Genomic DNA, 12100 nt, shown 5'->3' with positions numbered 1-12100 from the left:
GGTCTCTATCTCTCTCTCATCAGATCAAGCACCATCGGCTTGTGACTTAATTTAGATCTGCAAGATCTGTGCTTCAACCGTGAAGAACGTTGGTGAGGAACGATTAAGCACACCGGCAACCATGGTGAAGCAGCGACTGTATCTATACTTCTCCCTCTCTCTCGCCAACCCACCGTGGCACCATTGCTGCTTAACAAGATCGATTTGCAGGTGGAGGAGATCGGGACAGGAGAAGAATGTCATTGAGGAGATCGGGACTGATATAGAGGTCGAGATTTTCTTGGTATGCATTCATTGGTTCTAGATTCGACGGAGGTCCCATTGCTCTTTCACTTTTCTTTTTTGCTTCCTTATACTCGAATCTACATTTGCAATCTGGGTTTTATAGAAGCTCTTGGTGTTCCGTCCATCTGATGAAGTTTTACAAAGGTACTAGGTGGCCGAGATCCTAATTAGATGAGGTAGAATCGCAATCAGAGACCGGTTCTTCCTCATCAAAGACTGTTGATCGATTGAAAAGGAAAACGAAAATAATAAGGGGGAAATCGGACTTACAGGGGTCGCAAGAGGTGATGCGGCTGGTCGGAGACGACCGACGGAAGCAACAGCTGACGACGACGGTGGTTCACAGCAGCGGCGATGATGGTGGCAGGGGCTGCTCCGACGGTTCTGCTGTTTCGTTTTCTCCTTTTTCCGGTGAGCTCGATGAGAGGGAGGGTAGGGAGGAATGAGGGTTGTGTTCAGTGGTGATTTTTAATCGAGAGAGAGAGAGAGAGAGACCCATTGGATATTAAATTTAATTATTTTTTCTTTTTAAATTAAATAAAATAAAAGAAAACCTCATAAAAGGTCCCTGGATAGTTAAATGACGGAAATACCCTTCATTTAACGGTAGAAAGCTAACGGAGTTAGCAAAAAGGACCAAACATCAAAAGTTTTGAAAACACAGGGACCATCTATGAGGTTTTTAAACCACGATGACTAAACTTCAGATTTTGGATAACCACATGGACCATTTATGATGTTTTATATATATATATATATATATATATATATATATATATATATATATATATATATATATATATATATATATATATATATTAATGGATCCCCCAGAGGGGTTCGGGGCGGGATTGTAATTTACTATCGTATTTATTATGTTTAATACATTATATATATATATATATATATATATATATATATATATATATATATATATATATATAGAGAGAGAGAGAGAAGTATTATGTGGCTTTTTAATTTTAAAATTTGAAAAAATCAAATAAGTGAAGTAGTGGCAGTGGAGAAGAAAAAGTAAAAGCCAAAAGGGGGCGTTTTCTCGTTTGCGAGAGACAAAACCCTAACATGCGACCGTCATGTGGTGTGGTGGTCGATTAAATGCGAAGGAAGAAGATTTGGAGGTTGCCAAGATGGGATTAAAAAGGTTAGTGGGGCTAAATTCTCGTCTACTAATAGTAATTTCCTAAATAAATGGTAACATTTTTTATTAAAATACCTTTCACGGCCATATATTTAAACAAAAGTAAAATAAATTTAAAAATATTTATAAATATATAGGTGACGCATTTTGATACATTATTTTGTTTTTCGCAAATTGTTTATGTTTATGTTTTCGCATGAATCTCTCTCTTTTTCTATATATATATATATATATATATATATATATATATATATATATATATATATATATATATATGTTGAATAGAAGATTGAGATTAGAACAACAATGGAAAAATTGGGGCATGGAAAATTGGATAAAACCTTGTGAATAACAATAGAAGAATTTCCATGTTAGGGCAAACATCTCAATAATTCGATTTTGACACTGCGTTATTTTTTGTTTCAGTTTAATTACTAAGTTTTCTAAGGTGTTGTTTGTTTTTTGTAAAAAATTCTCTTAAAACCACTTATTTCTACGTGGCGTAGCACACACACAACACCTTTCATCTCGCAAAAAAAATCGGGCCTCCACTTAAAAAAAAACGTCGCACTCTCCCATCGACTCGACTGCTTCCTCGTTGACGCAACCTCCTTCCTCGGCGCACCCTCCTTCCTCGTCTGGTTAATCGACTTCAGGTAAGTTTTTTTTCTCTTATTCTTGTTGAATCGGGTTCTTCTTTTTTTCTTATTGAAATCTATTATATGTTGTTGAAATATTGTTCAATTATTGTTTCACCTTTTTTTTTCGTTTTTTTTTTTGGTTTATTCTTGCTGAAAGGTCATAAATTTATGCTGAAATGTCACAAATTTATGCTGAAATATCATAAATTATTGCTGAAATATCATACATTATGCTGAAATGTCATTATTTTTTGCTGAAATGTCATTATTTTTTGCTGAAATGTGATAAATTGTTGTTGAAATGTTATAAATTGATACCAAAATGTGATAAATTGTTGCTGAAATGTCATTATATTTTGTTGAACTGTGATAAATCGGTATTGAAAAACTATTTTCGGTTTATAAAATCAGTTTATTTTATTTTTTTAATATCTGCAACAGCCTGCAAATGTTAAAAAACCAAACACGCTTCTTATTATAGTTTGCAACTGTTTGGTCCACCTCTTCTACTGCAGAGGGTTGCAGAGGTGGTCCGCATATTTCATGAATTTTTTCTTCAAAAAAACAAACACCACCTAATTTTTTGCAATGTTAACCACTTCACCGATCACCCCGTTACCCGCTGACGTGGCATACTGATGTGTCGGTAATTGTTGGCATGACACTATTTTGTTATGTGGCGTTGAGTTGACATTATGATGGGTCAAAATTGAAAAAAATGACAAAAATACACTAAGTTTTCACTTTTTTTTAATATATTTTTGACACTATGTTGTCATTTTTTTCCTATTTTTGACAATCAATTTTTTTGTTTCAAATTGAACATCATTTTTTTCCAATTTCGTTCAATGTTGACGATTTACATATAAAAAACATATTTTTGTATAAATACAAGGTTTTTTATATTTAACCCATAATGTTATGTATAAATTTGTATTATTTATTTTATAACCATACTTTTCATTAAATACACAATTTCAATACGAGATTACATGTGCGGAGTGCATAGTCCGATAAGTTAATGTGATCTAGGGATCACTAGGGTCCGAGGGTTGCTCTAATTACTAAGGGTTCGTCTGTTGTATATATTCATGACTTTTTTTTGTAACATCCCAAAAAGCAAGGCAAATTTTTCATTTTTAAAACCATTCCAAAAATCCATAAGTATTACAAAACAAGTTCTCAAAAGTCTATATCATAAATCAGAGTATCCCAAATCATAAAAACACATAAAATCCAGAGATGATGTTGATATGGGCATACTTAGTTATAAAATTCATGCATTATCTTAATACTTTATGTTGTTTTTATCTCATTTAATGAACAAAAGGTGCTTAATTAGTTTAGAATTGCATTTTTCAGCAACAATGACATGCTCGGATGGAAAAAGAAGCGGATTTAGCAATTGGAAGCTTGGATCTTGGATTTTGAAGAAAGAAGGATGTTGTTGGAAGCTTGACTCCTCATCAGTGTTTTGGCCATATCTCATGAACTGTAACTCCGATTGACGAGATTCAAAATGTTCTGAAAACTAGACACAATTTCGGACGACTTTCGTGTTTTGAGAAAATGTTGATTCCAAGCGAACTCAACGAATGGCCATCAACTCGACGAGTTGTCCATCAACTCGATGAGTTGATCAGAAAGTTCGCTATTCTTGACGCTGACTTGCCGTACACGGGATTTTAATGACCAACTCGACGATTTGGGTCAAAAAACTCGTCGAGTTGGATCTATTTTCAGAATTTATATATAGAAACGCTTTCATTCGAAACCCTAACTAATTCTAGAAGCTTTGGACGATTTTTGGAGGCCAGCAGGGTTCTTGGAGCTCTGGTTTTCGAGAATTCAACCTAGAAGTCTCTTTTATCATTGAATCTAGTTACCTTCTATTAGCAGCTAAAGGAAATAAAAATCAACTAAATTCAATAATAAAGAAGACTTCTGTTCAGGTTCGATTCACTTATTCCTATGGTTGAATTTATGGCTAGTGCAATGGATTAATTTGCCATTGGCTACCGATTAATGTGATTAGGTTCATGTTCACTATTACTAATCCTTAGAAAACAGATCAATTCAAACAGTGCCCAATTGGTTAAACTAATAAGTTTCCTAGTTTATTGATTCGGGTTAAGTAAGACTTGTAGTTAGCTAATTAAATTACTAATTCAATTAACTTCTTGTATGGTTGTTCGTCACACAAGCTCACACATTGACTTACCTATTTTCTAATTAACCCCTAGTTTCATGTCCACTATTCCTAGTCATATAATATTGTTTTCACATAAATTATATGAGACAAGCAATTAAGAGATGTTCATGCAACTTAATAGACTTGATAATTAACAGAAAATAGTTATTGTAAACACATGAGGATCTTTAACAAGTTTAACAAAACAAATTCACCAAATTAAATAATCCAAGCCATAAAATTCAAACCATAATTATAAGTTTGTCTACCCTAAACAGAAGCAAAGAGTTTTTAGCTCATATTCATAGCAGAAAATATCTCACAAACTAAACCTAATGATTTAAACATAATGTAAACACTAGATTAAGAGAAGAGGATATATTTGTGCCTTTCGATCTCCTCAAAATTGAATGCTAGGGTTGATCCTCGATTTCCAGAGCTCCAGCAGCACTCTCAATCGCAATTCAGTCTCCAAGAGTTCCAGAGAGAATTCCTTGTCTCGTGAGTTTATGCCCTTTATATAGTTTTCTGAAAACAGGGGCGACTCGTCGAGTCCATGACTGACTCGCCGAGTCCATCACTTAAAATCCGTGCGCGGTAAGGTACTTGATGGTTCGCGAATGTTCGTGTCTACTGGTCGAGTAGGTGTCCAACTCGTCGAGTTCTTCAGGTTTTTGACTCTTTTTCTTCTTTCTTCAATTCCTGATCTTCCGATTGCTATTCCCGTTTCCTTTTGCTTCCGAGCACATCTTTTAGGCTGAAAATACAATTCAAACATAATTAAGTACATTTCGTTCAATAATTGCAATAAAATAGCCAAAAAGTATTAAGATTCTACACAAAATATATAACTAAATATGCACATATCAGATGTGCACGATCAAGCCTTCGCCTTTCCTATGTCCTCTTAAGTACCTGTAACCTTAAACATAAAACTGTAAGCCAAAGCTTAGTGAGTTCCCCCAAAATACCCCACACAACAGAACATATACAATCATGCATGTTGGTCCACAAGCATCAGACTGGATTACCCTCGGGTCCACAACCATCGGGCTGGATTACCCCCGACCCACAGTGATCAGACTGGAATGCCCCGGTCTGTTGGCTTACGCACATAGTAGTAAAGCCTCAATCCATACCGCATTATGTCAACATATGCAACAGATAAATCATATAACAACACAAATAATCATACAGATCTACAGATCACTACAACATAGTAACATCTTATATACTAGGATACATAATCTAGTGTGCCGGTATTGGTGCCTTCGACCCACAAGTACAATGATGTTAACTTACCTCACATTCTGAAAATATAGCTGAACAAATCACCACTCCAAATATTGCCTATACAGATCACCTATACAATTAACATGCACTCAAGCTTTAATATACTACTCAAAATACCCCAAATGACCTAAAGTAAAACTTGGTCAAAGTCAACGGTCAACGTCAAAGTCAACTCTAGTTAGTCCCCACGTCGTGGCCACCCATGGCCACTCCGTGGGGACTGGTCTAGACAGCTTAATCCATTAAGTCATTTTCCCATGACTTCAGGAGCTCCAATGCTCAGATCTGGTCCTTTCCATGACAAAATCCATGGTGATGTCTTCCCATTTACCCATGGGAACAGGTAAAGGTTCTAAACTCCCATATGGTTTCTGATGTTGTGCCTTAACTCTCACACATGTCACACATTCGGCCACATACTTCGCAACATTGAGCTTCATCGCCGGCCACCAGTAGTAGGGTTTCAGATCCCTATACATTTTTGTGTTGCCAGGATGAATCGAGTACATAGTCTTGTGAGCTTCTTCCATCAAAAGATCTCTTATTCCTCCCGTCTTAGGTGCCGAAATCCTATCTTGGAATACCTTCAATCCTTGATTATTTGTACCAAACACCAGCGTTTTGCCCAAACGCTCTTCCTTTCGGTCGTTTTTCTCTGAAGCTTCTTCCTGAGCTTTCTTGATGCTTTCCACAATCGTTAAGACAACTTCAATTCTTAACGCTCTAGGTCTTCTCCTTTCAAGGCTCACTTTTCGGCTTAAAGCATAGGCTACGACATTTGCTTTACCAGGGTGGTAAAGTATCTCACAATCGTAATCCTTAAGCAACTCTAGCCAACATCGTTGTCTCATATTTAATTCCTTCTGATTGAAGAGATACTGAAGAATTTTATGATCAGTGAAAAGCTTGCACTTCTTGCCGTAAAGATAATGTCTCCATATCTTTAGTTCAAATACTACTGCTGCCAACTCCAGATCATGACTGGGGTAGTTCTTTCGTGTTCTTTCAATTGTCTCGATGCATATGCTATCACCTTATCCCTTTGGGTCAGAACGCAACCTAACCCAACGCCAGATGCATCGCTATAAACTGTGAAGTCTTCAACTCCCTCGGGCAGAGAAAGAATCGGTGCTTCACAAAACTTCTTCTTTAGCTTCTCGAATGCTTCTTCGTGTTTCTCACTCCAAGTATAAGTGGCTCCTTTATGGGTTAAAGCTGTCAATGGAGCAGCTATCGAAGAAAATCCTTGGATAACCCTTCGGTAATACCCGACTAATCCCAGAAAGCTTCGGATCTCCGTGGGACTCTTCGGTCGTTCCCACTTCATTACAACTTTAATCTTTGTTGGGTCAACCATGATCCCTTCTTGGTTAACTACATGACCTAAGATTTGGACTTCTCAAATCCAAAAATCACATTTGGAGAACTTTTCGTACAACTTCTCATTCTTCAGAACTTCTAACACTTCTCGCAGGTGCTTGCCATGCTCCTGCTGGCTCTTTGAGTAAACCAGAATGTCATCTATGAACACTATTACGGATTTATCGAGGAATGGTTTACAAACCCTGTTCATCAAATCCATGAATGCCGTTGGAGCATTGGTTAGTCCAAACGACATAACCAAGAACTCATAGTGTCCATATCTTGTCCTCAACGCGGTTTTCTCAATATCTTGTTCTCACATGACCTAAGATCGATCTTCGAGAAATAGATCGAACCTTGCAGCTGATCGAACATGTCATCAATCCTTGGCAATGGGTACTTGTTCTTCATTGTTTCCTTGTTCAGCTCTCTATAATCTATGCACATCCTCATGCTTCCATCTTTCTTCTTCACGAATAACACCAGAGCTCCCAGGGTGATGAACTAGGTCTAATGAAACCGTTGTCCAATAACTTCTGAAGTCGCGTCATAAGCTCATTCATCTCCGTCGGTGCTAATCGGTATGGTGCTTTTGCTATTGGTGTCGTTCCTGGTAACAAGTCTATTCGAAACTGTGACATCCCCATTTTCACGGACAGAAAAGACCGATTTTGTTTATGCTTTATAAAAATCAGAGTACCTCTTTTAATAAAATGTTGCGGAATTTGTTCCCAGAAAAACATGATAAATACGTTATTAAAGCATTTCCGAATAAATGTATTTTTCTCCATTTTAAAACATTTGGAATGTCATCGTCAATACAGAAACATGAGCATAAACAGAACTTACATTCATTTACACTAGTGATCTACATCTCTTTTAAATCCCTCAGTGTAAAGTAACTTCATATCGACACCTGTGATACAAATAAGCTTGAGTGGGTCAGGTTGGGAAACCTGGTGAGTACATAGGGTTTTCAACCCACAATAATATAATTATTATGTTAAACATCAAACAATCAACCTAATTACTCATCCCCATTATCTTCTTTACTCTTAAGGATCTACCCTAAGATTCAGCTATTCCTCGTTCATTCATTCCTAAGGAGTATCCTAAGGAATCGACACTAAGTCTGCATAGTCGCCAGAGTTTATCTCGTTTATTGACAGTATCATTTTCGAGAGTCCACTCGTAATACCTGTCAATGGGTTTTTAGAGTACACCAGGTGAACACATCGTTCACAACACCTACAGGTTGCGAGCCTGATAGTGTTCCACTAGACTGTCTAGAATAGTCTGTGGTTGTCATCCATACTCTGCTAGATGACGGGGCCATCGCTTGGGTCATCGTTTGGCTCATCGTTTTGGCTCATCGCTTCGCACCATATTTTATCACTCATATATCATCGCTCATCATTCATCTCATCTTTCATCGCTCATCATTTATCTCATCTTTCATCGCTCATCATTTATCTCACCTCTAAACTACCCATGTTTTACCCAACACATTTTGTAGATATAAAATACATATACAGTTTAGATCATTTAAAACATGTATAAAACGTTTCATCTAGCATAGACAACAAGTATTCATACAGTATACACACATAGCACGTAATTTATATAAAATACTTCATATCTATGTGTAAGATGAAAGTAACTATGCACTCACCTGAGTTTAGTCTAATATTCATCGAGACTAATTAATAGTCTAGCTATTATTAATATATTATAAGCGTTAAACAATACTCTTCACCCACTATGTACAGACAGGGGCCAGACATGGAACACCGGAGGGCAGGATCATTTTGGCATATAGCACTTCTGAATCCAGCAACCTAAGCGGCCCTCCAAACCAGATTCCCCGTACCGCGAATGGTTAAAAAGATATTATAACGACACTTATATAACCCATAATAATAGCCCAAATAATTATTATAAGGTCCTAATAACATTACTATATTTAAATAAAAGCTATATTAAATATAGTATAGGCGTAGCTCACTTACAGCGGGTTTTTATTAAAAACCGGGCTTCGCTAGAGTAGCGTTTCCGAGGCGAAAGCTTTTCTTCTCGGAGCCGTCGGGCGCTCCGTGGCTTCCGTCTCGTGCTAGGGAGGTTCCCTAGACTTGGGAGGGGTTTAGGGAGGCTAGAGAGAAGTTAGAGAGAGAAAGAAAGGCTTATGGTGTGAAAAAAATATGAAGAGTTCACCCTTTATTTATAGGGATTTTATAGTAAAGTAGCCCCTAAGTTTCGTCCGTATCTTCCGCGTACGAGCTCCGTTTTCTACGTTATTTATATCCACACGTTGGTATTTACGAGTACTACAACTTTCATTTAGACCCCGTCGGCTAATTCTCTATCTATCTCAGATTTACAAAATTTGTATCGTATTTATCGTGCACGAAGAGTAGCGACTAAGCTTCGTCCATATCTTTCGCATACGAACTCCGTTTCTGACGTTATTTATATCCACGCGTTGGTATTTACGAGTACTACAACTTTCATTTAGACCCCGTTGGCTAATTCTCATTATATCTCGGATTTACAAAACTGTATCGAATTCGCCGCGCTCGAAAAGTAGAGACTAAGCTTCGTCCATAACTTTCGCATACGAGCTTCGTTTTTGACGTTATTTATATCCACACGTAGGTAAAAATAAAATCTATAACTTTCCTTTTTACTCCGTTGGCTAATTCTCGACCGATCTTAAATTTAACAGTAGGAGGTGATTACACTGTTAAATGTTCGCGTAAAATTAATAACTTTTACATACGGACTCCGTTTTCGTCTGTCTTTTTGTCGTTGAGTTCCTATTAATTAGATCTTCAATTCTCATTTAGGTCGCGTTGGCCAAAAACCGCTCGATCTAAAATTCGAATTCCGGGTTGTGCACTGCTATGCCAAATCTTAGAAAAATCATAACTTCCTCATACGAAGTCAAATTTGGGCGTTCTTTTTATGTACACTCTCGGTTTAATGTATACTACGACTTTTGTTTAGATTGCTAAGGCTAAAAAGTCTTCTATCGTAAATTCACTATTTACGTCGCGTTGTGTCGTGCCGGTTTTGCCGAAAAACTTCAACGAGCCATAACTTCTTCGTTATAACTCAGATTTCGGCGTTCTTTATATGTACGGAACCCTTGTAAGATATACTATAAAATGGTTAAGATTAATCATTCTAAATAATCTTCCATCAAAACTCATTTTTTGATGCTCATTGTCTCTAAATTGACTAGCCCGGATCTACGGGCGTTACAGAAACTCTACTTGTCTATCAGGGGGTAATCCAGGAAGATCTTCGGGAAAGACTTCCGCATAGCCGCACACCACTGGTATACTTTGCATTTTTTTCTCCTTCTTAGCATCGATCACAAATTCCAAGTATGATGTGCATCCTTTGGACAAACATTTTCTGGCTTTCATTAGGGAAATGATTCCAGAATTCACTCTACGTTTCTCCCCATACACCACAAATGGCTCTTTTCCAGGCGAGTTTACCCTTACTATCTTCTTCTTGCATAGTATCTCGGCATCGTTGGCGCTAATCCAATCTATTTCCAGTACGCTATCGAAACCATTAAGCTCAATAGGCAACGACTCCTCGTGGAATTCATTTCCGTTCAAGTCGATGACGATATTCCTAATGCAATCGCTAACAGATATGAATTTTCCACTGACAACTTCTACAACTAGAACATTATCAAGTTTTTCTATAGGCAATGCTAGTCTTCCACCGAATTTATGTGATATAAAGGAGTAATTTGCTCCAGAATCAAACAATATATTGGCAGACAATGCATTTACAAGAAAGGTACCTGAAGCGACGCTGCTTCCTTCGCGGCTTCGAGTGTCATCGGGAAAGTTTTGGCTTTTGGCTTCGGTGGGACATTAGGCCTTGCTGCCTCCTTCTTCTTCGGGCAGTCCCTCAAAAGGTGTCATTCCTCATTACAACCATAACAAACTTTCTTGTTGAACGTGCACTCGTTGACATAGTGCCCAGGCTTCCCACATTTAAAACAAGTGACCTCCTCGTCACATTTCCCATGATGTTTCTTTTTGCACTTTTCGCACCATTTCGCTTTGCCTCCTCCTCCTCCTCTAGTACTAGACTTCGAGGATTTACTTTTCTTGTTGGATCTCGAAGATCCCTCGAACTTCCTCTTCTCACCCACCTCCGTTCTCTCCAGACCCTTTTCCTTTAACTGGGTCTCAACATTCTTGGTTGCTCTAACGGCGGCCTTAACCGTGCTTGCCATTTTGACTGTTGGGCCAAAGTCTGATGGCAATCCGTTAGCAAATTTCTCTATCTTGGCGAGTTCAGTCGACACCAAGTAAGGAAATAGCTTCATCTTCTCAGTAAACGCAGTAGCATAGTCATCAATGCTCATTTTCCCTTTCTTCAAGTTTTGGAACTCATTGTTTAGATCGATCAGATCTATCTCGGAGCAGTACTGCATCTTCAACTGTTCCATGAACGCTTCCCAAGACATCTTCAAAACTTCTCCTCGTGGCATCGTATCCGCCAACAATTTCCACAATCTCAAGACTCCGGTCTTTAGTTGTTGAACCGCAAAGACGATTTTCTGCTTATCGCTACAGTTGCAGCTTTCAAATACCATCTCCATTTTGGAGATCCGGTCCATAATCTCCATAGGCTTTGGGTTTCCGGAAAGACTTGGTGGTTTGACACCCAAGAAGTTCTTATACATACGCCCATCTTTGTCGATTACCCTCTCCAGGTCATTCCTTATCACCACTGGGGGTTCCACTTGACTGACAGTGCGGCTGTTATTCCCTTCTTCAGACTCTCCGTCATTCAGTTCTGGTTGTTCAACAGGCATTGAAGGTTTATTTTTGTTATTCAGCAACATTTGTCTCATTTCTTCCCTCTGTTCAGCCATCATAGCCCGAATCATGGCTTGTACTCCAGCCATTGTGACTGGCTCAGGTGCAACTTCTACTATTGGCACCTGTTCAATCACTTGGGGTTGAGGTCGTTGATTTCTGTTTCCATTTGCGTCTCCAGCTCCACTTCGGGTTCTTGCCATTTCGATCTATACACCAAATTAGGTGAATTTAGATATTTATTCACGATAGACGTTTAAATTCTCTTTATCACTCCGAAACATTACATGCTAGTTCTAATATCGTATTGAGCGCTTAG

This window comes from Lactuca virosa, chromosome 8 (genome assembly GCF_052849685.1).
Source record: "Lactuca virosa cultivar CGN04683 chromosome 8, Lactuca_virosa_CGN04683_v6, whole genome shotgun sequence".
NCBI lineage: Eukaryota > Viridiplantae > Streptophyta > Magnoliopsida > Asterales > Asteraceae > Lactuca > Lactuca virosa.
This window is presented reverse-complemented; position numbering follows the sequence as displayed.